This window comes from Zalophus californianus, chromosome X (assembly GCF_009762305.2).
Source record: "Zalophus californianus isolate mZalCal1 chromosome X, mZalCal1.pri.v2, whole genome shotgun sequence".
Lineage (NCBI taxonomy): Eukaryota > Metazoa > Chordata > Mammalia > Carnivora > Otariidae > Zalophus > Zalophus californianus.
Window position 1 is genome coordinate 27041403 of NC_045612.1, and position 21159 is coordinate 27062561.

A 21159-nucleotide genomic window follows, 5' to 3' on the forward strand; every position below is an offset into this window, starting at 1 on the left:
TCCACTGTCACTTACTGCAACTGCCAAAGCCCCTCCTATTAATAGTAAATCCCTTTCATACTGACTCACTGTAACTCTAACTTAATGAAATAGACAAGCAAAATTTACAAACTTTGAGAATGGAATTTTCCTGTTTTCAAAGGCTTAAAAAAAGAAACTAGAAGTTGACCACATTCAGACCAAGTTACAAACATTTAAAGTTCAGCCAATTTGTAAGAACTTATATTGCTTATTCTATATTGGCTCAATTTAAGTATTTTTTGAAAGTTTGTACATCAGGCATTGTGTGAGTACCTATATACAAGGCCAAGGTTTCCATGCAGATAACTGATATGTAAATACAAACCTATGTCATTACACCAAAATTCCAAGACAATTTGAAATCTTTTCTTCAAAATTTTTTAATTATGGAAATTTTCAAGTATACACAAAAAGTAGAGAGAATAATAGTACAATGAGCTCTCCTGGAGTCATCATCCAGCTACAATCAACTCAAGGCCACTTTTGTTTCATCTCTACCTCCCACCACTCCCTCCTCCAAATCATTATCTTCAGAAAAGTATTAAGACAACACTGTGCTCAAAGAGTACACTGAGAAAAATCCAAAGATACGGAAGTATCAAAGACTAGCAAGAAGTCAAGAATTTAGCAATGTAACTGTCACCCTACACACCTACTTGTTAGGCAGAAAATTTAAGAATTCAGTTAAAAACAAAGAAATAGCCATCTTTAAGAATTTTAACAAAGTTCGTAAGATCCAAAGGGCATATTTAAAATTATATCTACAAGGATAAAAAGGAATATGTGATGAAAATGAACTTAAATATCTGCAATTAGCTTGTATTCATATAGCACCTCGGCTCAAAACGAAAAAAAAAAGACTATTTAACATAATGTGTCATAAAATTACAATTCAACCACTTGAAAAACCGCTGAACACTTATGCCTTAACTGGTCCTTCTGATCCCTAATTATAGATTGATATCAATGTAAAAAGAAAACCAGGCATTTTAATCGAAGTGGTTTAAAATGTTCAAAATTAACCCCACCGTTCATTGGAAAATACACGAAAGCAAGTCTAAACTACCTGTATTGTATGTCATTAAACAGAAATGTATCCACTTTCCAGGGCCGATTTTTTTTTTTTAATAAGTTCACATATACCCTGAAACGCAACGCGCTAGGCTACAGATAGAATTAGAAGACCGCCTCCTGCTCTTGCTCCTAACCAATACGCAGAGAGAGAAGGTTGGCAGGAAAGTGCTGCGAGGACAGTAACAAACACCAGCAGCTCCCGAGCAGGCCCTGCTAGAGCCAGGAATGACGCACTTCGGTAACCCGACTCTTTCTCCCCTCCACCCCCGCCCCCAGCAGCGGTGCTGACACCGCCAACAGCCCGGAGTAGGAAAAAAGACAACAGAAAAAAAGGCAGAGGTTGGACCGCACCAGGTTTCATCAAGAAACCTCGATTATTCCTCTTTCAACACTAACCACTAGGACTAAACAGGAAAAGAAGCTTCGTGCTTAAGCAAGTCCCATCATGGTGGTTTAAGAGTCACTAAATTAAGCTGATAATGAGTCCAATCCACAGAGACAAATACAGGGTGTGGCTGCCGTGAAATACGGCGGTCCGTGGGAGAAAAGGGGTATGGAATTTACACTCCAGTACGAGGGGAAGATGGGGCTTTACCGGGGGGGGGGGGGGGGCGGGGGGGGGCGGCCCGCGCATTTTAAGGAACCATTTCAAAGCAACACAAGCTTTTCGTTTACTTAAACCTAATCCCACAGATCAAAAGTTTCTAATAGATAGATCGTGTAAACTGTAAATAACCATTTAATCAAACACCATGACCCTCAATTAAGAAACTACATCCAAGCGAAAGGAGGAGGGAGGGGGAAGGGAGGGGTGGTAGGCAACAACATATAAAACATTTCTAGGCCACCGTGGAGAAAGTCTTACAAACCGGATGAAACTACTAATGCAATATTAAAAATTAAAGCTGAACACTGCAGCACGAAAAATCTCACGATAAAACCCATTACAGTTCAGAATTAAAAATAAAATGACACATACACCAAGGGAGAGCGAAAACTAAATGTCGAAAGTACAGCGGTTTATAAAAAACTAAAGGCAAAACAAGACCTCGCGACAAAAAAAAAAAAAAGGCAGAAATCAACAATACGTTTACGAATGTAGGCCAGAAGAAAATGGGAACGGGGCTCAAAGTTTTGCGGAACTACTTGATGCTGTTTCCCACACCTTCTCTCTCCCATGGCCCAACAGACCCTTTTCGTGCTAAAATCGCCGTCCACAGATCACCGGGTACGCGAGAGAAGAAAAAAGAAAGTCAACCCCAAGCAAGAATAAAAGTGTGGAGGGAAAAAGCAGAAGCTGCCTACCTGGGGCAAGGATCAGCTCAGTTCGTGTCTTGAGAAAGACAGTGCGGGTGGGGGTGGGAACGAAAAGCAGCACTAAAACTAAAACAAAAGTGGCGCCAAAACCCCCCAACAAACAGCCTTCCACTCCCGCCCTTCCCCCCTCCTCCCATGCCAAGCAGGCAGGGCCCCCTTCGGGGCAAGGTCTGCACGCGGGGGCCAACACCACCAGACCCCAGCCTATTTACAAAATTGTTGCCCGAAGAAAACTGACCGAAGTCGGGCCTCGGAAGGGATGGAGAGATCGATGCCAATCGCTTTCCCAAGCAGTTCCCCCACCACGCGCTGGAGATGATGGGGCGGGGGAGAAGCAGAGGGGCCCGTCACATGAATGTTGTTCCCTCTCTAGGAAGGGAGGAAGAGAGGGAGGGAGCGTAGGGAGGGAGGAAAGGAAAGAGGGGAAGGGAGAAGGGAGGGGGCACGAGGGAGGGGTGTGATCAGAGTAGATTTCCCCTCGCCTCCCTCGGTCCGAGGCCCAAATATACACAACTGAGCCTCCGCTTCTCCCCTCCCCCCTAGGTTCCCAGCACCACCATTTTGCTCTCTTCCTTCCCCTCACCACGATACCGCGCTCTCCCCCACCCCAGCCACGGCCTCCCCGGCTTTCCTCCCCCGACTACGGCTCGCACTCCACCCCACCTCCAGTTTGGGCTCTCCCAGGCTTAAGAGCCTGCCGGAGAAAAGGCACCTAAATCTAATGCTACACAGAGAAGCGGAGCCTCCATCTTGCGCTGCTCCGCGTTCTCCATTTTGGGCCACCCATGGGGGGGGGTCTCCGTGGAGGCCCCGAGGGAGAGTTGGGCGAGGGAAGCAAGAGAGAATCTTCAGCGAGGGTAGTCGAAAAGAAGAGTCCGTGCAGTAGAAAGCCACTCTAGGAGTAGGAGGTAGGGAGGAAGGGGGGCTGGAAGTTCCTTGGTAGTGTTGAGGTAGCCACTTGGGGGGAGAAGGCAGAAAGAAGGGTTGGGGGTTACGCGGGGACGGGGAGGCTTCTCCCCGTCTTGACTTAGCCACCCGCTCCATGGCTGGCCCCGTTGGGAGCAAAGGGAGTAGAGGGGAAATTAAATGGCAACAGAGTGCCCATTCTCTTTCCCTCCCAACTCCTCTCTCGCGCCCTATTTCAACCATACACACCTCACAGTGGGCCCCGCGCCCTCCGGGTGCCCCTCCAAACTTCTAGAAGCTTCGCCTCCGCCATTTTATAACTTACCTCCCCCCTCAGCGTACACAGAGGCAGCAACGAGACTGTTCGCCTCCCCCACTCCTCCTTCCTTCTTTCTCAGGCCGGGGGCTTCTTCACCCCTGGGCTGGTACAAGATATTTTCCCCTTCCTCTTCTTTACACCCTCGAATTCTACTCAGGGACGGAAGCTCCCGCGGTTCTAGAGCGGTGGGGGGTTTTGAAAGTGGCGGTCGGATCCGGCGGGTTTTTTTTTCTTTTTTTTTTCTTTTTTTTTTTTTTTTTTTTTGGTGGCGAGAGGGGATTGTTTGGGGTGTTCGCTCTTCGGCGACTTGGAGGCGAATGGAACGCGCAGGCGCCATCTGTCGGCCACGAACCCGCGCTCGGCTCCTGTTGGGAGGGAGCGGCATCTAGCGGCAGAGAGCTGGCACTGCAACGCTTGTCTCCCAGCGTCCTCCTCCCTATCACCGACCAATCGTGGCCGACTGCCTCCCGGGTTCAGCGTCTCCGACGCCGCCTGCGAACGAGGCGCCCGCAGGGGCGCGCCGCCGAGTGGGGTAAACAAGGTGCCGTGCCCGCGCCTGACTTACTCATTCGTTTGGCAGCGCTTCCGCCGCGGACCGGAGCGGGCCGCGTTTCCTCTTTCTTTAGTGGGGGGGAGGGGGTCCGAAAGGAGGTCGTTAGGGATGTCCGGCAGAGCCCCGAGCCGTGGGAAATCGGAAACCGGGCTCGCTCGGAACTCGTCCCCCGGGCCCCTGCGCCCCGCGCGCAGCCCGAGGTTGGCAGCCCAGTCGGGCATCACCCTTCCCTGTCCCCTCCTCTGACACGCCCCAGCGAGGGGCCTTCCGCCCTAGTTCCGGACCCTCGCTTCCCCGCGGTCCCTACTCCTTCCCACCGAAAGAACTACTGGCGGAACTCTGGCACCTGATCCTAAGTGATTTAGGGGTTTTGTTTTTTGAGTTTCTGTTTTGTTTTGTTTGCTTTTCGCTTCGGCTGTGGAGAGAAAGCAAGCCGATTCTCTACCAGGAAGACGACACTGGAGAAAAAAAATTTTTTTCTTTACATCCCACTATTCCCGACTCCCAGAAAACGTGGTCTCTCTCTCTAGGGTCTGGGAGACTTAAGGAACTGGGCTACTAGGCTAGGCCGGGCGCTCGACCAATTTATTCTTGACTCTTGGGGCGGGTTGGGGGAAGGAAACGGGACGGAGCGAAGTGGAGGGAAATCGAAATTCGGGCTGAAGGAGTCCAGGGGGACCTACCCCGTTTTCCCCCGCCTTCCTTGATTATCCACCGTCTTCCTGGAAACGTGGGACCCGGCGGCCTTGCGACTTTGTTGAGAATTTTGGTTCCTTCTTATCCTGCCTCTTCACCCCTCCCCCAAGGTGTTTGAAGTGCGAAAGGACCCCTTGCTCTCCTTTGACCCCCAGTTAACGCCAAGTCTTTATTACCCTTTTTATTTTTTTGTTTCGAATCCAGCCTCCCGGACCTTTGACCGCCGAGAGCTCTCTACGCGGGGGAGAAAAACTCGGGGAGGGCCTGTCCCCTCCGAAGCGCCGCTTTTCCTAGGACAGGAAGAAGTGACCTATTATATGTCTCCATTGCTGTTATAGAAGTTCCCAGATTCATACAATAGTGTGTAGCTAGAGCTCTTCGTTCCTCTTTACTTTTAAAATTTTTTGGTTAGACTATTCCCTTAATATTGAATTACTTTTTAATTACAAGAAAAGGAGTAAATGTATTTAATAACAAGACAAATTTCCTAAATGAGGAGAAACGAAAGCCCCGTGTAAACCGTGGAGATTTCACCCGGTATAACCTCTAAAGCATTCCTAATGCAATATAATGATTAATCTCATTCCTCAAATTATATTCCACGCTTTTAGTTTCTCTCCCATTCTCTGTGCTTACTGTTTTTTTCCTGCAACTTTAAAAGAGTTATGGTGTATTTAATCAACTGAATAATAAAAGTTAAACAAACATCTAAATATCAATAACAAGAAATAAAATCCGAGACATTTTTACTTACCTCTAAAGCTTTCGGGAGTGGAATACTATTCAAAATAAATTTCCATTTCTTTTATAGACCATCTTTGGTAGAATGTTATACAGTTTTTAATAGATTCAAGTTACAGAATGATGCAGCTAGAACATTAAATAGGGAGTAGTGGAAAATTTACAGTTACATAAGTTAATGCAAAATTCCACTTAAAGTAATAGAAAAATTGGGCTCTGTACCAAATCATTTTACATTAATTTAGTTCAATTGTGCCAATTTAATATCAATTGATATTAAATGATTTCCTGTCTTAGGATTAGCTGAAAACTACTAATTTTCTGCTCCAAACATCACATTTATAGTACATGGTGCAGTTTTTCATCTATTTTATAAATTCACATTCTCATCTGATTGTGTAGCAACTTGGACTTTAAACAATTTTATGCCTCGAAAAGTTCTGTTTGGTAAACTTATTTTCATCTTGTGAAAAATACCATTGAAGAAAATAACTGTAATTGGTATAACATCAGATAAAATTTTATAGCAAATTTATACTGATATTTAAGTGTTTCACAATAGCCTCTCTTTCTAGAGCTTATTCACAAGAATATTTATTGAGCCTTCAGTGTGTGCAAATCACAGTGCTATGTGCCCCAGTCCTATCCTAAGAAGTGAAATTTCTTTCATAGGATACTGAAAGATCAAAGAGTAAACCCTAGGAATTTGAGGACAAAGTGAGAAAATGCCATCAAATGAAATATGTAACTGACGTAAAATAAACTTTAATTATTTGTAACCTATCCTTCATGAAAAAAAAAGTCCTTCGTAATAGTGTAATGACAGAAGCTTTTGGTGCCTGATGAGAAATAAGAAAAAGGAAAGTTGAATATTTAGAACATTTGATGCTATTTAAGGGACAAGACACTATTTGATGCAAAAATATTCTGGTCACTAGAAATGCACACCCAACAGTGTGGCGGAGATAATCTTCTAGCCTTACCATAATCTGAATAAAGCATCCCACAGTTCTCTTTAACTCCATCTATACAAATGGAGCAAGCTTCTTTTTTTTTCTTTTTAAGATTTGATTTATTTATTTGACAGAGAGAGACACAGCAAGAGAGGGAACACAAGCAGGGGGAGTGAAAGAGGGAGAAGCAGGCTCCCCGCTGAGCAGGAAGCTCGATGTGGGACTGGATCCCAGGACTCCCGGATCATGACCTGAGCCGAAGGCAGACGCTTAATGACTGAGCCACCCAGGTGCCCCTGGAGCAAGCTTCTGATTATAAATTAAGTTTCCTAGACAGCCTCCTACTCTAAGCAGCATGTATATATATTCTGTATTTTCTAACACCATTCTAAATGTGACCTAAAATCCAGAAGCCTGAAGATGGATAAATGAGTCCACAGAAATTTAAAATTATGTATATCAAAATACCATAAACAAAGTCAAAAGATAAAGTATAAGCAGAATATATCTGCTACATGAATGGAAAAGGCATAATACATATGAAGAACTTTCACAAATAAGTAAGATAAAAATACTCCAATAGAAAAATGGAGAAAGGATATAAAAGAGTCAACTTATTGGATAAGAAATGCAGATGGCACCTGGGTGGCTCAGCTGGTTGAGCTTCCCACTCTTGGTTTCAGCTTAGGTCATGATCTCCTGGTTGTGGGATTGAGCCCTACGTTGGGCTCTGCGCTCAGTGCAGAAGCTGCTTCAGATTCTTTCTCCCTCTTCCCTCCCCCTCTGCCCCTCCCCACTTACACACACACACACACACTCTCGCGCTCTCTCTCTCTCTCTCTATCTCATCTTTCTCTAAATGAAATTTTTTTAAAGATTTTATTTATTTATTTGAGAGAGAGAGAATGAGAGAGACGAGGGTCAGAGGGAGAAGCAGACTCCCTGTTGAGCAGGGAGCCCGATGTGGGACTCAATCCCAGGACTCCAGGATCATGACCCGAGCCGAATGCAGTCGCTTAACCAACTGAGCCACCCAGGCGCCCTCTAAAATGGATTTAAAAAAGAAATGCAGATAGCTAATAAATACATAAAACAGTGCTCAACTAAATTCACCACTAAGGCCTGCCAATTAAATACACTTTGCTAGCAGGTTGGCGGAGATGAAAAATTTTGGTAACACTCAGTGTCAGTGAAGAACTAAGAATTCTCATATATTGCTGGTGGGAATTGTTTAAAAACAAGGTATCTCATAACATACAAAGTGTAAAATTAGGGGCGCCTGGGTGGCTCAGTTGGTTGAGTGTCTGCCTTGGGCTCAGGTCATGATCCCAGGATCCTGGGGTCAAGCCCCCACATCGGGCTCCCTGCTCAGTGGGGGAGTCTGCTTTTCCCTCTCCCTCTGCCTGCCACTCTCCCTGCTTGTGCTCTCTGTCAAGTAAATAAATAAAATCTTTAAAAAAATGTAAAATTAGCCTAACACTTATATTTCTAGGAATCTATCATACAGATATGCTTGTACAAATTACACAAAGATCTATGTAGTAAAACTTTCATCATAGCTTTGTAATAAAGAGAAACTGAAAATAGAAATGGCATCATTTAGGGAATTGGTTAAAGAAATTATGATATGTCCATACAATGGGGTCCTATTTCCATTTAAGCAATTAAGTACAGGGGCACCTGGCTGGCTCAGTTGGTAGAGCATGAGACTCTTGATCTCAAGGTTGTGAGTTCGAACCCCACATTGGGTGTGGAGCCTACTTAAAATTAAAAACAATTTTAAAAAGCAACTACATATTTATCTACTGACATCCAAATATGTCTAAGATATGTTGTTAAGTGAAAAAATAATTTGTAAATAGCTTGTATAGTGTGATCCCATTTGTGAATATATATATTTATATACACATATATGTGCTTACATATGCATAAAGCATTCTTGAAGAATATATAGAAAACCTAACAATTACTTCTCAGGAAAGAGGTTGTGCAGGCTTCCAGGATTTGTCATTTTACTTTCACTTTATACATTGCTACCTTATGTGAATTTTTTTACAGTAAGGGGATATTACTTATGTAATTTTTAAGATCTAATACTGGTTACTATAGAAAACAATTTGGCACTTTCTGATAAAGTTAAGCATATACTTACCATATGACCCAGCAATCTTGGTCTCTTAGTCCTGAGCATTTATCCTAGAGAAATGAAAATGTATGTTTACCCAAAAACCTGCATACAAATGCTCATAGCAGATTTGATCGCCAAAAGCAAGAAACAATTCAAATGTCCATCAACCGGCAGATGGTTGAACAAACTGTGGTATGGTCATACAATGGAATACTACTCAGCCATCAAAAGGATTACTGATAAATGGGACATCTTGGCTGAACCTCAAGAGCATTATGCTCACTGGAAAAAGCCAATCTCAAAGAATTACACATCGTATGATTCCATTATGTAATATTCTCAAAATGTCAAAATTACAGTGATGAAGAACAGATCAGTGGTTGCCAAAGGCTAGGGTTGAGGAAAAGGTGTGACTATTGATGGGTAACGGGAGGGGGTTTCTTTGCAAAGGTGAAACAATTGCGTATCCTGATTGTGTGTTTACTTAAATCAACACATTATAAAATTTCATAGAACTACAAACACACATACACACAACTGCATGAAAAAATGAAATTGGATAAGGTCTGTACTTGAGTTAATAGTACTGTATCAATGTCAGTTTCCTGGGCTTGACAATGTACTATGGTTATATAAACTATTACCATTGGGATGGGGTGCCTGGGTGGCTCAGTCGTTAGGCGGCTGCCTTTAGCTCAGGTTCCTGGGATCGAGCCCTGCATCAGGCTCCCTGCTCTGCAGGAAGCCTGCTTCTCCCTCTCTCACTTCCCTACTTGTGTTCCCTCTCGCTGTGTCTCTCTGTCAAATAAAGAAATAAAATCTTTAAAAAAAAATAAAAATTAACTTACCTTCAGGAAAGCTGCATGAAGGTTACATGAGAATTCTCTATTATTTCTGCAACTTCTTGTGAGGCCTAAACTATTTCAAAATTAAAAAGTTGTCATAAAAAATTGAATGCTGGGGGCACCTGGCTGGCTCAGTCAGAAGAGCATGTGACTCTTGATCTCAGGGTCATGAGTTTGAGCCCCACATTGGGTGTAGAGATCACTTAAATGAATAAATAACTAAAAACTTGAAAAAAAATTTAATGCTGGTAATAAAAAAAAAATCTCTGGTTAGTGGAAAGGTAATTACTCCATTGTAAATTAATAAACTGAATTTCTAGTTTTTGTGAACTTTGATATAGTGATTTAATTTCTGAAATCCTTATCATAACCCCTGTATGAATTTGTATGATTAAGGGCCTGATACTTTGACACTCAGGAGTACACTTTGGACCTGTGGCGTCAACAGGAAGTAGACATACCAATGAGCCTTGTCCCAAACGAATAGCTGGCGTCTTCTAAGACATCCCAAATACCGTATTATTGAATTTGCTGATATTTTTTCACTCTGAATAACATACAATATTTCCAGTATGAGTTAATGGAACTGAAGCTGTATCTGTATACAAAAGATTGATTGTCTCTCACATCCAACTTCTCCCATTTCTCGTCTGAGCTACAGTAATAGACCCATGTCCAGTTTCTTTTGCATCCAATCCAGTACTGATTAGAATACCACCTTACTAAGGGGCGCCTGGGTGGCTCAGTTGGTTGGGCGACTGCCTTCAGCTCAGGTCATAATCCTGGAGTCCCAGGATCGAGTCCCGCATCAGGCTCCCTGCTCAGCAGGGAGTCTGCTTCTCCCTCTGCCCCTCCCCCCCTCATGTGCGCGTGCTCTCTCGCTCTCTCTCTCTCTCAAGTAAATAAAATCTTTAAAAAAAATCTTTAAAAAAAAAAGAATACCACCTTACTGGGGCGCCTGGGTGGCTCAGTTGGTTAAGCGACTGCCTTCGGCTCAGGTCATGATCCTGGAGTCACGGAATTGAGTCCCGCATTTGGGCTCCCTGCTCGGCGGGGAGTCTGCTTCTCCCTCTGACCCTCTTCCCTCTTGTGCTCTCTATTTCTCATTCTCTGTCTCTCAAATAAATAAATAAAATCTTGAAAAAAAATAGAATACCACCTTACTTCCTACTGTTATGCTTACTTACTTGCTCCATTCTTCCTTTAACTTACTCGCTTGCATACTCTCTTACTGGCTCAGTAGGCCTACAACAATGCTCTTCGAATGTTAATGTGCTTAAGGATAATCTGGAGATCTTGCTTAAGTGCAAATTGTGATTCAGTAGGTTTGAGGTTCGGGCGGGACCTGAGATTATGCATTTCTTTTTTTTTTAAAGATTTTATTTATTTATTTGACAGAGAGACACAGCGGAAGAGAGGGAACACAAGCAGGGGGAGCAGGAGAGGGAGAAGCAGGCTTCCCGCGGAGCAGGGGGCCCGATGCCGGGCTCGATCCCCGGACGCCGCCGGGATCATGACCTGAGCCGAAGGCAGACGCTTAACAACTGAGCCACCCAGGCGCCCCAGAGATTCTGCATTTCTAACAAACTCCCAGGTCATGCCAAGCCCACGCAGCTGGTCTAAAGTCCACACTTTGAGTGTGAGGGCCGGAGGAACAAAGTACAAACTCTTTAGGGTAACTTTCAGTGCCTTCCACGGTCTTACCAAATCTCACCGCTCATAACTCTGAACTCTGCTGGGGCAATGTCTGTATAGGTCACTGTTTATCCCCAGCACTTAGTATGGAGTCTGAAACAGGATAGGTGCTCAAAAAATATTTGTTGAATGATTAAAGGAATGAAGGAATAAACTAAACAAACTCCCTCCAGCTCACATACCATACTTCCTGGCCAAGCTAAATTACCTCCCATTTTCCTAGTACTTTCCCTCCTCTGTACATTTGCTCACACTCTTTTCTCTCCTTTCCCAAGATTTGCCCTATTCAAATTCTCTTCATCCTTAAATGCCCGGTTTAAATGAGAAAATCTCCATGAAGCCTTCCTGATGTCCCAATATAGAAATAATCTCATGTTATGAGGCTTATCCCTACCAGATTTCAAATGCCTTGCAAATAATAATCATAATAGTATTCGTATTTTGTTCACATTTGCTATAACCACCATGCCTAGCACAAATGTTAGCAAAAGCAGAAAATCAATGTTTATTAAATTAAAACGGGAAAATAAAGAATTTTCCAGATCAGCACTTATGTATTAGAACTTTTTGTGATGATGGAAATTTTTGTAATCTGTGCTGTCCAGTATGATACACACAAGTAGCTACTGAGCACTTGAAATGTGGCTACAGTGACTGAGGAACTGCATTTTTAATTTTAATTAATTAAAACTTAAATGTAAATAGCTACATGTGACTAGTGGCTATGTACTGGACAGTAGCTATCTAGACAATTTTAGTTACCAATTGTTCTTCATTCAATAGTATTTACTGAGTACCTCCTAGGTGCCAGACACAGAATAGGCTAGGGGCTGGTGATACAAAGATGAATAATTCATGGTGCTTGACCTCAAAGAGCTTGCAACCTATTAAGAAAAGATAGTCAGGATCAAATAAATTCAATCAAGTGTTATAGGTGCTATTATAGAAGATTGACAAAATAGAATGTGTGTACAAAGGTGAATGTGGGCATGAGTCAGAAAAGGCTTTATAAGGGAGTTAAGAGTTGAAATTACATAGTGTTCATTAGGCAAACAAAAGATAAAGAGCTTTGCTCTGGGAGGAGTATGAACAAAGGCATGGAAAGTCAAAACAGAGAGCCCCTCTCCTGGAACCACAGTTTGTTTGGCTAACAACTAGGAAGAGGATGGCAGAGAGCTCTATTAAAAGGAGAGCTGGAGAAGTTTATGCTGGAGACAGACGCAGGATCCCAATTGCAGCCCCACCCCCACCCCGAATGCCCATGCTAAGGAAGGAGCTTGCTACCTATAGGCAATGGGGTGCCATGGAAGCTCAGTTTGAAATTTTTTTAAGAAAGATGTCTCTGCTTGATGGAGGGATAGACAATCTAAGAAGTTGTAGCCAGGGCACAAGGGTGCAAGAGCACCTGACACGGGATCCCAAACAGATCAGGTTCAGCCACTTGCCACTAACAAAATCCAAAGGCAGAGAAAGGGGTGGTGATAAGAAAGGGATTTATTTCAGAGAGGCCACCACCAGGAAAACAGCAGACTAGCTTCTCAGAGACTGTCTCTAAAGTGCTGAAAACCCTTCCAGTTTCCCATAAGGAAAATGTGGGACAAAGGTCGGTGGGTACATGCTGGTGGGTAGGAAAGGTCAGGTTGATCATTGTCTTGGGGTCAGTCATGCGGGGTCTTGCTGGCTCAGGGCGGTCCTTATTGCTTGAGGGGAAAGTTTCAGTTCCCATCCCAGGATGCTTTGCCCACCGGGTCTTTTGCCTGAGTTAAGAGATAAGCTGGAAAGGAACTTAATCAATTAGAAAGTTTAAGGTCAAAATGGAGGTAGTTGAAGTCCTCTTTCAAGGTGATGGAGCTTGGACTGAACAGTGGAAGTAAAAATGTAGTCAGGGTCTAGATAGGGTACATGTGCTTTTTGGTCTGAAATAAGATGATAATTACACTAAGCATCTTTGTTTTGTCTTTATCTGATAATCCATTCAATTTTCCTTTTTTTTTTTTTTTTTTTTTTGCATATAGAGACATAGCTTTTCACTGGCCAGATCTCCATGGAAGCAAAGTAGAAACTTAGTATGAATATCAGGAAATTTCAAGGAAAAAACTACCTTCTGACTTCTGCTTAAATCATTTGAGAAATACTAACCAAAATAATCCATCCCTATCAGTAGCTAATTCTTTCATCACTCAGTGCTGGCACTGGTCCTAGTTATTTGTATTAAGTAGTTAAACATGTCATAGGATTTGTTGTGTAGACAGATGACATTGGCATTATTTTTTGAGTGCCAACATTTAATAAACAACAACAAAAAAGACTTACCAAGGCACAGGCAGACCTATCAACTCAGACTTATGGATTATTTTTTTTTAAGATTTTATTTATTTATTTGACAGAGCACAAGCAGGGGGAGCCCACTGAGCAGAGAGCCTGACATGGGGCTCAATCCCAGGACCCCAGGATCATGACCTGAGCCAAAGGCAGACGCTTAACCAACTGAGCCACCCAGGTGCCCCTTATGGATTATTTTAAAGGTCCTATTGTGATGCAAGATTTTTCTATGTGTTCAGGAGACATTTATCAGTTTACACCTGTAGCCATTCAATGATTACATTATTCTTCTTTTTGTTTGTTGCTGTTGTAGAACTCTTTGGTGGGTATTATTTTTTATAGAAATAGCACTAATTTTGGAAGCAGAATCGTTGTTGCAAAAAAACAGACATCCACACACCCCAAAATAAACATTTTTTACCTATTTCCCTATATGACTGAAAGTGATTTGGTTAAAATTAGCATTGCCCAGGATCTCCAATAAGACCGTCTTTCTTTTTTAAGACTCCCTTTTATTGGCACTCATGCAAGCTTATAAAGCCAAGATCAGGGACACCTGGGTGGCACAGTCCGTTGGGCATCCAACTTTTGGTTTTGGCTCAGGTCATGGTCTCATGGTCTTTAGATAGAGCCTACATCAGGCTCTGAACTGAGTGTGGAGTCTGCTTAGGACTCTCTCTCCCTCTCCCTCTGCCCCTCCCCTCCTCTCTCTTCTATGTATGGGGGGGGCTTTTAAAAAAAGCCAAGATCATATTTATGCCTAGGAGGGACACTAACATTAATAACAACAAAGACTGTTCCTTGAATTTAAGTGTATTTGGTATTAGTAACTACCAACATTAAGTAAAATTCAAACACTTGATCCACTGTAAGCATTTGATGTCTATCATTGGTAGCATGTTTACTGTTACATGCTGATAGCACTTCTAGTGTTAGACACTAGAAATTAACGTTAGAACTGCTTGTGGAAAGATTAAGAGGTGTGAAGAAAAGATGAAGGGAGAATTGCAAAGTGGAAGAAGAAACTTCTGAGAAAATACATTTTATCCCCCAAATAGAGATAACACTGGATTAAATTCTGGACCAAACCCTTTTTTTAAGCTATAAAGGGTATTATTGGGACAATTGGCAAAATTTGAATAAGGTCTAATAGATTATGTAATAATATTGGGGCAATGTTAATTTCCTGATTTTAATAGTGATATTGTAGTTACCAGGAGATTGTCTTCATTTTTTTTCTTTTTAAGTGATCTCTACACCCAATGTGGAGCTCAAACTCACAACCCTGCGATGAAGAGTTGCATGCTCCCTGACTGAGCCAGCCAGGTACCCCAGATGTCTTTATTCTTGAGAGATACACACTGAAGTATTTAAGGGTAAAAGGGGCATTATGTCAACAACTTATACTCCGATGGGTCAGAAAGAAAGGTAAATATATTCCTTATATGCATGGTACATATTATGGTGGTATGCTAGAGCCTGCTACCACTGACTCACAAGAGCTGAGTGTGCACGTCTTCCCAACTCCAGTTAGTGACCTCACATTGGGATCTTGAACTCGGACATGGTGAGAGCGTTTACACCATGAAAATCAGCAAATGCAAGAGATCAGGGCTATTTTCCCCCATGGAGAGCCAGTTGTAAAAATATATTTGCCATGGATCAAAATCAAAGATAATGTCCAGAGTCATGAAATTTTTTGTGTTATAACTGATAGACTTAATAGAATTCTATTTTGCTTTTAACCTGAGTGGGTACATTAAAAAAAAAAAACCTAGTGATGTTAAATACTCAAAAATTATAATAATAATAATAGTATATTTTAATATGCCATCCTCTAATCATCTGAAAATACATTTCAAATTTATCCACCCAAGAAAGTAGGGAAATACATATATTTTTCTACTTTCGCAGTTTTTTACTGTACACTACAAACTAAAAGCAGTCATATCGGGCGCCTGGGTGGCTCAGTTGGTTAAGCAACTGCCTTCGGCTCAGGTCGTGATCCTGGAGTCCCGGGATCGAGTCCCGCATCGGGCTCCCTCCTCGGCGGGGAGTCTGCTTCTCCCTCCAACCCTCCCCCTTTCATGTGCTCTCTCTCTCTCTCTCTCTGAAATAAATAAATAAAATCTTTAAAAAAATATAAATAAATAAATAAAAGCAGTCATATCTAGCTGTAGGAACCAATTTAGTTATGCCCAAACACTGCTCGCCTCCCAAGCATCTGAATCCTTCATGGGACTTTGTAAAGCTTCATGTTCTCCTTAACATCTCTCTTGAATACTATAATCCACACTGGTCCCTTCCTTACAGTTCATAGAATTGTCTAGAAGATACATAGAAGAGCATCCAGACCAAACACTTCATTTTTCAGAGGAAAAGCTGAAAAGTCAAGAGATGAAGTCCCCAGTATAACACATTGTCCAGTGACAGAGCTAGGAGCAACACTCTAGTCCTCTCATCTCCAAGCCTTGGGCTATTTCTCTATACCACTAGGGAACACACTTTCCAGACCACATTGAGATACTGGATCATAGTCTTCTGCTTCCTGGCCAAACTTAGTATGCTTACTCATTTTGAGAACAGGAACATCTATCCAGCACAGTAGATAAGTAAAACTTGGTGCTTAATAGACATTTGATATATCCATTAGTTTGGAATGCCTTTCATAGAGACTTTTTTTTTCAAAGATGCTTTTAGATTTATTTACGAAGCCATAAAACCTGACATATATTTTCTTAGAGCTGTAAATGAAGAGCTGGCTACCAACAATGAAAGTAGATGACTTGTTTCACAGAGTGTGGGACATCCAAATGTCTAGGTGCCAAATCATAAAATGAGATCAGCTTTGGAATCTCTACTGAGGTTTTATTTTTTCAGATTTAAATATGGTTTATAGAACACTTTGAGAATCAATTTAAAGTCACTTCACAAGGCAAAACATTATAGCTATTTAGATATTCTTAAAAGAAAAGTGTATCAATTACTGGCACAAGAAAATGCAAAAAATAAAGGCTATCAGAAGTTGTGTGAAAAAAAAGTTGTTCCTGTTTTGAAAAAATAACACTTCCCTACAATCTTCAGGATGAGAAAATGATAAAATTTGAATAAATTTTCAAAAGGACTACCAGATGAAACTTGATGAGGTTAGTAGTCTGAGATCCCAGTCATCAGAGACATTTCAACTGGGATCTTTATTCCTTTATGAGTTGTTGGAAACATTCTTAAGGTTTACAGCCTACCATTCAGCAAGTTAAGACTAATACGACACCCACTTAACCAATTCAGTCTCTTCCCAAGAAGAAATAACAATTTTAGAGTTTGAAAAAACATTCATTAGTTACAGCTGTTGTGACATAGACTTCAGAAACCTTTGAGGTATAATGACCTTTCAAGTACAATGATCAATCACTATGTATAAAAAAAACCCCTGATTTTATACAAAGCATAAGAAATGGCATGCTGTTTGATTGGAGGTTAGGGTCTATGCTTCAGTTTGCAGATAGCAGTATGTAAAAATTAAAAGGTGATCAAAAAATAATAAGACCAGTGTTTGCTTTCATGACATCATCACTTCAACCAAATTGTAATTCTGATGCTCAAGAGGGTAGCTGCAAATGTTTAGAAAGTCACAAACACTATTGGTTTTTTAACATATATTTTTTTAAAGATTTTTATTTATTTATTCATGAGAGACAGAGAGAGAGGCAGAGGGAGAAGCAGGCTCCCAAGGAGCAGGGAGCCCGATGCGGGACTCGATCGCACCAGGACTCTGGGATCATGACCTGAGGTGAAGGCAGACGCTTAACCATCTGAGCCACCCAGGTGCCCAACATATTTTGTTTTTTAAGACTTTATTTATTTATTTGTCAGAGAGAGAGTGTGTGCACACACAAGCAGGGGGGGTGGCAAGCAGAGGGAGAAGCAGGCTCCCTGGGGAGCAAGGAGCCCGATACAGGACTTGATCCTAGGACCCTGAGATCATGACCTGTGTGGAAGGCAGACGCTTAACTGACTGAGCCACCCAGGCATCCCTTAACATATTTGATATATCTTTTATTCAACTATAATTAATATGCAATGTTATATTAGTTTCAAGTGTACAATAAGACAATCGATTTTGAAGACTTTGAAATGGATGAGACACATAGTTCCTTTGCCTGTGAAAAAGAAATCAAAGCCATATTTTCTAAAAACGTTATCTTTCTAGAAAGTTAAAGATGATGGGTGCCTGGCTGACTCAGTCAGAAGAGCATGCAACTCTTTTTTTTTTTTTTAAGATTTATTTATTTATTCATGAAAGACAGGGAGAGAGAGAGAGAGACGCAGAGGCAGAGAGAAGCAGGCTCCCCGCCGAGCAGGGAGCCCGATGCAGGACTCGATCCCAGGACCCTGGGATCATAACCTGAGCCGAAAGCAGACGTTTAAACAGACTGAACCACCCAGGCGCCCTTTTTTTTTTTTTTAAGATTTATTTATTTTAGAGAGAGAGAGAACACACAAGCGGGGGGAGGGGCAGAGGGAGAGAATCTCAAGCAGACTCCCCAGTGAGTGCAGAGCCTGTCTTGTGGCTTGATCTCAGGATTCTTGGGTCATGACCTGAGCAGAAGTCAAGAGTTGGACACTCAACTGACTGAGCCACCCAGGCACCCCTAGAACATGCAACTCTTGTTTGCGGGGTCGTGAGTTCAAGCCCCACATTGGGTGTAGAGATTACTAAAAAAATTAAAAAAGAGAAAGTTAAAGATGAAGAACTCTAGAGAAATTCTCATATAGATGTGCACCAAAAAAATGTACAAGAATGTTCATTACAGTACTTTTTATAATGGAAACAACCTAAATGTCCATCACAGAAGAGGAGATACATTGCTGTATATTCATATGACAGAATGCTATGCAGTAGTGAAGATGAACTAATGCTATGTGTATCAACATGGGTAAATCTCAAAAATGTTATGTAAAAAAACAAAGCAAGGTGTGGAATAATAGATAACACATTATGCTTAGTTTATCATGCTCTAAGTGCTTTATATGTATCAACTCATTTAATCCTTAAGACAACATTACAAGGTAAGATTTTTATGAATTTCCATTTTATAGATGAGAAAATTGAGGCACAGAGAGATGAAGTAATTTGTCCAAGGTAACATAGCTAGTAACATGTAGAGCAGATGTTCCAGACCACCTCTGGCTCCAGTGCCGGCGCTCTCATGCACTGTGTACTGCCTGTACTACTGATTAAACTTAAAATATACAAAACAATGTCCTATACAGTTTATGGATAAACACCTTGTGGTAAAAATAAGAAAACATTCATGGAAATGAAAGTCATCAGGTCCATGATGTGGCTCCTTCTGAGGAAGGGAGATGGGAAATGAATGGAGGCAAGAAATTTCAACTATATCTGTAAAGTCACATTTCCTTCCTTCTTTTTTTAAAAAGGATCTTCAATAAATATGGGAAACTTAAGATTTGACAACACTGGGCAATAAGTATATGGGAGTTTATAGTATTATCCTCTATATTTTTCTGTATAAGTAAAATATTTCACACTTTTTTAAAGATCTATTTTATTTATTCGAGAGATAGCGATCGAGCAAGCATGGGGGAGGGGCAGAGGGAGAGGGAAAGAGAAGATCTCAAGCAGATTCCCCACTGAGCGTAGAGCCCAATGCAGGGCTCGATCCCATGACCCTGAGATCATGACCTGAGCTGAAATCAAGAGCCAGACTCAACAGACTGAGCCACCCAGGTGCCCCCATTTGATAATCTGAAAACAAGTTTTGGGGTGCCTGGCTGGCTCAGTCAGAAGAGCATGAGACTCTTGATCTCGGGGTCATGAGTTCAAGCTCCATGTTGGGTGTAGAGAATACCTAGAAAAAAAACAAAACAGGGGTACCTGGGTGGCTCAGTTGGTTAATCATCCAACTCTTAATTTTGGCTCAGGTCATGATCTCAGGGTCCCGAGATGGAGCCCTGCCTCTGGCTTCCTGCTCAGCGGGAAGTCTGCTTCACCCTCTCCTTCTGCCCCTCCTCCTGCTTGTGTTCTCTCTCTCTCAAATAAATAAATAATCTTTAAAAAGTAAATAAAAAATAAAAACATTGGGTTCTACAAATAAATAATGAAAACTTCACAATAAAATATTACTAGCATACATTCCTATAAGTACCACATATACAGTTTCTTGAGAGACCATGTTTAAGTTCAAACCAGAAGTCCACATAACCATTTGGAATTCCTTAAATGCAATACTGTTGTTTTATACTTTTAAGTTACATTGTTTTTAAAAAGTTATAGTTAATCAAGGGAAAGGAAGAATTCTGAAATCAGCTTTCAGAAGTATCCTGATAAATGAATAGGTTTGAAAAAAAAATATGATTCAAAAAAAAAAGAAAGAAAGAAAAAAAATATATGATTCTATTTGGATAATAGGGCATTTTATTTGTGTAACAACTAATACAACATTTTTAATTTAAAGGTCAAACCATTGATTTGAAATGTGGCAGAGGACCCCCCAAAATCTAAGATGCAGTAGCCTTTTCTTCTTTTGGCAGAAAGTGGGTTTCAGCTTCTGTTGACAAGAGAAACACTTTTATTGCTATTTTCCCCTTTTAAGTAAAACAGAAAATCCCCCAAGTAGATTTCATGTCAATACAAATTTCCCTAGAAATAGTCAAGAGATGGGTCACCTGGGTGGCTCAGTCATTTAAGTGTCTACCTTGGGCTCAGGTCATGATCCCAGGGTCCTGGGATCAAGCCCCACATTGAGCTCCCTGCTCACCGGGGATTCTGCTTCTCCCTCTCCCTCGCTTCTCCACCCTGGCTTGTGCTCTCTCTCGCTCGCTCGCTCACTTACTGTCTCCCAAATAAATAAAATCTTAAAAAAAAAAGAAATAGTCAAGAAAGCTCAGGATTATATATTCATATAGTTCCCCCCACCTTTTAATTTATTTCTGCTTCTCTCTTACTTACATATTTCCAAGCACATTTTCCCTGTCCAGAAGAGTTATCCCCATCCTTCAACCTGGGAGTGAGAGGAATTTTCCACTGCAAATGTTGCTGTCTATCAACTGTGCCCGTAAATTATGTTTCTGAAGCACTGATTCTCCATGATTTCCAAAGCAGTATTCAGTCCACACCCAAGGGGTCAACTTTGGGCACATCCTCAAATCTTGAAAGTAACATGGAGTTAATTACCATGTTCATGAGACATTGGTTGCCCCCTCTCTCTTTCTCCATGCGTGTGAGTTCACCCCTTTGGCATGGAAGATCTGAGAAAAGAAGGTGAGAAGGAAAAATCAAAATATGATACCTTTAATTTCTATGTCCTAACAAGGGGCTCTAAGTACTTTTCTTTTATAATGCTGCATTTGCCTTTGCAACTTCCCTTCGCATTGTGTGTGTGAGAGCTAAGGAGAATGAGGCAGTCACTTACCCTTCCAGTTTCATTATCTAGTAACTGGGAATAGTAAGACAGGCTTGACATGCTTTGGTTCTTTGAAGATAAAGTTACTAAATACAATACATGAATCCATTCTCCTTTTAAAAAATCAGAACATTAAAAAGGATAAAGCTGGGGCGCCTGGGT

The 21159-nt window shown here is 41.6% G+C and overlaps 1 protein-coding gene and 1 non-coding gene across 7 annotated transcripts in view; one reads left to right on the forward strand and one right to left on the reverse strand.

Annotated features, from left to right (window-relative positions):
• Nucleotides 1-4697, reverse strand: part of STAG2 (stromal antigen 2) — a 130427-nt gene extending 125730 nt beyond the window's left edge. Inside the window, exons 1-2 of one of the 6 annotated variants that reach the window (XM_027607803.2) lie at nucleotides 3076-3177; nucleotides 2651-2781 (exon numbers count right to left, since the gene is read on the reverse strand). The gene's annotated coding sequence lies outside the window, so the exon portion shown is untranslated. Of the gene's footprint in view, nucleotides 1-2400; nucleotides 2421-2650; nucleotides 2984-3075; nucleotides 3178-3567; nucleotides 3962-4202 lie in introns of those variants that run through there. The other 5 variants (XM_027607807.2, XM_027607805.2, XM_027607802.2 and 2 more) reach the window with 5 other exon arrangements.
• A 3561-nt stretch (nucleotides 4698-8258) lies between these two features.
• Nucleotides 8259-8331, forward strand: TRNAK-CUU. Its single transcript has one exon. It is a non-coding gene; the product is annotated as a tRNA-Lys (tRNA).
• Nucleotides 8332-21159: the final 12828 nt, after the last annotated feature.